This window comes from Curcuma longa, chromosome 21 (genome assembly GCF_044706935.1).
Source record: "Curcuma longa cultivar G26 ecotype Majalengka, Jawa Barat chromosome 21, ITB_CL_G26_1.1, whole genome shotgun sequence".
NCBI classification, from domain to species: domain Eukaryota; kingdom Viridiplantae; phylum Streptophyta; class Magnoliopsida; order Zingiberales; family Zingiberaceae; genus Curcuma; species Curcuma longa.
This window is the reverse complement of record NC_133881.1, coordinates 5,465,761-5,471,109: the sequence shown is the minus strand read 5'-3', so window position 1 is coordinate 5,471,109 and position 5,349 is coordinate 5,465,761. Positions and strand designations below refer to the sequence as shown.

At 37.0% G+C, this 5,349-nt stretch overlaps 1 long non-coding RNA gene across 1 annotated transcript; it reads left to right on the top strand.

Annotated features, from left to right (window-relative positions):
- Positions 1–3,019: 3,019 nt before the first annotated feature.
- Positions 3,020–5,349, top strand: LOC141815657 (uncharacterized). The gene is made up of 3 exons (XR_012600571.1): positions 3,020–3,430; positions 4,081–4,140; positions 5,181–5,349. It is a non-coding gene; the product is annotated as an uncharacterized LOC141815657 (long non-coding RNA).

Genomic DNA, 5,349 nt, shown 5'->3' with positions numbered 1-5,349 from the left:
TTAGAGAAACTTGTGGTGAATTTTCTTCACTTAATGTTTCTCCTCCATTTCTTATCCCATTTGTTGTATCACAATTACATAACACATCAAGACAATAAAACAATAATATCCAGAGCCCACAAAATGAGCATATGGATAATGAACCAACTAACAATGTGCAAGTCACAAATGATAGAAGAAACACAAGAAATATCATTAAGGAGGTTTGAAAGGTAAAAAAGATCAGTTATTTCAGATGATTATATCATTTATTCACTTGAACATGAATGCGACTTAAGCATTGATAAAGATTCCATCTCGTTCATATAAGCCATGAAAAGTGACAATTTCAAAAAATGGCTCAATGCTATAAAAGAAGAGTTAATTTTCATGAATGATAATAAAGTATGGAAACTAATTGAGTTGCCTGAAGGTTTTTATTGAGTTGGTTGTAAATAGGTCTTTATGACCAAACATGACTCAAAAGACAACATTGAAAGGTATAAAGTTAGACTTATCGCCAAAGGATATACTCAAAAGGATTACATTGACTGCAAAGGAACCTTCTCTCCAGTTTCTAAGGACTCTTTGAGGATTGTTTTGACTTTAGTAGCTCATTATGACCTAGAGCTTCACCAAATGGACATGAAGATCATTTTTTTGAATGGTGATTTAGAAGAAGTTTATATGGACCAACCTGAAGGATTCCTAACCATAGGAAAAGAAAATTTAGTGTGTAAATTAAAGAAGTCAATATATGGACTGAAACAAGCTTCCAAACAATGATATCTTAAATCCAATGATATCATTACATCGCATGGTTTTGTAGAGAACACTGTTGATCAGTGCATCTATATGAAGGTCAGTGGAAGCAAGTTTACAATTTTAGTTCTATATGTTAATGACATTTTTCTTGCTGCCAATGATATCACTTTATTACATTATGTAAAGAAATTTCTCTCTAAAAACTTTGAAATTAAATATATGGGTGAGACATCTTATGTGATAGGAATAGAAATATTCCATGAAAGATGATAAGAATTATTGGAATTGTCTCAAAAGAACTATATTAATTAGCAAAGTATTAGAGAGATTCATAATAAGAATAGTTCCAATTCAAAAAGAGAACAAATTTAGTAAAATACAATGTCCTAAAAATGACTTGGAATGAAAGGAGATGGAGTATATTCCCTATGCATCAGTAGTTGGAAGTTTAATGTATGCCCAAACATGTACTCAATCAGATATTAGTTTTGCTATTGGAATGTTAGGCTGATAATAAAGTAATCCTGAGATGAAAGTTGCAAAGAAAGTTCTTAAGTACTTACAAGGTACCAAAGATTACATGCTCACATATAGAAAATCATATCAACTTGAAGTGGTTGACTACTTAGATTTAGGGTTTATTGGAATTGTCTCAAAAGAACTATATTAATTAGCAAAGTATTAGAGAGATTCATAATAAGAATAGTTCCAATTCAAAAAGAGAACAAATTTAGTAAAATACAATGTCCTAAAAATGACTTGGAATGAAAGGAGATGGAGTATATTCCCTATGCATCAGTAGTTGGAAGTTTAATGTATGCCCAAACATGTACTCAATCAGATATCAGTTTTGCTATTGGAATGTTAGGCTGATAATAAAGTAATCCTGAGATGAAAGTTGCAAAGAAAGTTCTTAAGTACTTACAAGGTACCAAAGATTACATGCTCACATATAGAAAATCATATCAACTTGAAGTGGTTGACTACTTAGATTTAGGGTTTATTGGAATTGTCTCAAAAGAACTATATTAATTAGCAAAGTATTAGAGAGATTCATAATAAGAATAGTTCCAATTCAAAAAGAGAACAAATTTAGTAAAATACAATGTCCTAAAAATGACTTGGAATGAAAGGAGATGGAGTATATTCCCTATGCATCAGTAGTTGGAAGTTTAATGTATGCCCAAACATGTACTCAATCAGATATCAGTTTTGCTATTGGAATGTTAGGCTGATAATAAAGTAATCCTGAGATGAAAGTTGCAAAGAAAGTTCTTAAGTACTTACAAGGTACCAAAGATTACATGCTCACATATAGAAAATCATATCAACTTGAAGTGGTTGACTACTTAGATTTAGGGTTTATTGGAATTGTCTCAAAAGAACTATATTAATTAGCAAAGTATTAGAGAGATTCATAATAAGAATAGTTCCAATTCAAAAAGAGAACAAATTTAGTAAAATACAATGTCCTAAAAATGACTTGGAATGAAAGGAGATGGAGTATATTCCCTATGCATCAGTAGTTGGAAGTTTAATGTATGCCCAAACATGTACTCAATCAGATATCAGTTTTGCTATTGGAATGTTAGGCTGATAATAAAGTAATCCTGAGATGAAAGTTGCAAAGAAAGTTCTTAAGTACTTACAAGGTACCAAAGATTACATGCTCACATATAGAAAATCATATCAACTTGAAGTGGTTGACTACTTAGATTTAGACTATGTCGGATGTATGGACTCAAGGAATCAACATTTGGGTATATTCAAGTATATCATCAGCTTCATTACAATTTGATTGAACACACCTGGGAAGCATGTCGTCATAATGAGTTAAGGACTAATTTATCATCTATGAAATATTTAGTTCAATTTTGAATTTGTGAAACATTTGTATTCGTATGTTGTACTATTTCTTTTAAAATTTGTACGTTCTATATTGTACTATTTTTATTTAAATAAAATATTAATATTAAATTAATTTTATTTAATACTAAATTGAAGATGTAAGATACCGAAAAAATTTTGATATAGATACGAAAAGATGCGTCTCGCGAAGACGAACCAAACAAAACTTGTTTGGACAAAAACGGAGATCGTTTGGTCGCTGAACCAAGTGAACCAAAAATAAATCGGTTCACTAATGATTGATTCAATTTGGGTCCGAATCGATTGTGTGTGGCCGGTTCAGTGGTGTGGTTTCCGGTTTGATTGGGTTCGGGGCTAGGTTAAAAACAGTGAAACTCCTCCTTCGCCAATTCCTTCGTGCGAAACCGCCCACGCCGCGAGTACCCTTCTCTTCCGGCCGAAACCGCCCAACCCTTCTTCTTCTCCTACTGTGCCCCTCTTTTTCCTCCTTCTGTTCGTTGCCGGCAGCAAGGGAGAAACCTCCACATCGCTCCTCCTCCTTTTCTCCTTCTTCTTCAGTCGAGCGCGAGGCTTTTCCCCCTGCGACTTCTTCCCTACAGTGGTCGTACGCCGTCGGGCCGCCGCCTGCGTCCGTCGTTTCCGGCTGTAGCCAGGGAAGGAGCAGGCCGATCCGCCGTCGCCTTCTCTTTTCCCACGCGATTGTCGACGAGCAGAGCCACCGCAACCCTAGCACTGCGTCGCCGTCCTCGCCCTTGGATCTCGGCATTCGCAACCCTCGGCGCCGCCTCCTCCTTCGCAGCGAGCAACAACGACTGAGGTGAGGTATTATTTCCATGTGAGTTTTGTTTTACTTGATACGGTGCTAGCTAGAGTGTTTTGGTTATTGAGGTAAGTGTTTTGCCTTGGTTGTGGGTGATGATTGAAAGCTATTGAGGATTACCCTGTTTATTTCCCCTCATCTTGCTCTTCTTTGACCTATCGATTTATATCGCCTTGAGGACACCTTCTGGCACTGCCAGTGACATCACGGTAAGGGAAGAATTCCAAGTCCCCTTCACTACTTTCCCCAACTAAGCTCTCACGAACTTCACTGGCTACATCAGCAGCAGCATCATTATTAATGCCCACACCGATTGATCTGACCAAACCATGTTGGGCATCATTAGTAATTGTGTTGTGAGATGTGTCAAAGTCAACCATTACAAATGTCCTAACTGGATTAGTATTACTGAAGATTGATCCAAGCCTTGGTGAGAAATTGAGTTGTTTAGGTTCTAATGTTTCTAGGACCCTTTTGGCAGTAAAGTTTAGGGTTGTAAGGAGTGGATGGTACAAATTAATTCGTTGGCTAGTAACTCATGTAAGTAGGGATTCGGTTGGTTAATTTAGTATGAATCTATTAGTGTATTGAGCATATATATATATATATATCGTTGTATTTAGGAATATTGTTTATGTTAATTACAGGATATTGAACCGGATTTCTAGACGGAGGTTCACTTTCCTGATATTGACTACTTTCAGCAGGCGGGTATCTTGTCTCTGACTTATCTATTTTAGATATGTCGTACTTAGACATGTAGAGATTGTTAGCTACCAGTGATAGTATATTTTTAGTTCATACAGATTTTATTTGATACCTATGATCTGATTATTTATTTGTTATTCCTTTGATTGGATATCATGTGATACATTCCATATGCTATTGCTTGATTGTTATACATCACTTTTTCTGATGCACATGCTAGACATATGACTTCGTACCACAGTAGTACTAGGGTAGTATGCCTTATGGATTGTAGGTGGTTACCTGTACTAGGGTTAGATACCATGTTTATATTATGACATGCTGGCCAGCATACTGTCCATTCGGTCACGCATTAGCGATGACGTCAGAGTGCACAGCGGTTATACCCCTACCCATATGACCTTACATACCAGTGCTGGATCTGACGGGCATATTTAGTTCCCACGCGACCTCACCTAGCGGTGATGGATCTGACGGACATATTTAGTTCCCACGCGACCTCACCTATCGGTGATGGATCTGACGGGCATATTCAGTTCCCACGCGACCTCACCATTCGAGTGTGATGGATCTGACGGGCATATTCAGTTCCCACGCGACCTCACATCTCGGTGATGGATCTGACGGGCATTTCATCCCACGCGATCTCACCATTCGAGGACCCTGACGCACCGCACTTTGGTATGTAAGGATTGAGGACCCAGACAGCACTTTGGTAGTAGCAGGGTAGGGTGACCAGGATAGGTTTTATACTTGTGCATGGTATAGGGATTCTTTGGTGATATTGTTACTTTCAGATTATCTGCATATGTTGGATATGTATATATAGGGAGCGTAGGGATTTGTTAGGGATCATGTTACCTATGATTATATCTTTAGCATGTTCTGGTGAGTATATATACACATGAGTTCAGATTTTCATTTCTGTTATTCTTCTACCGGTATTTCCATTACTGTCTGCTAGCTAATTGATACTTGTCTACTTGATACCCGCTGAGTTCATTTGAACTTACTCCGTTTACCCGTATGACTATTTCAGGTTGATGCCGTCTGGAGAGCTGCACTGCTAGTCCCTGGAGATCTATTTAATTTTTCTTTATATTTCCCATATTATCCGTTTCTCAGACTTATTCAAACTTAGTTTACTCTATTTGTGATTCGGGAGTTTCGAGTTTTGGATATCGATCGGATATTTTCGGATTCTTTCT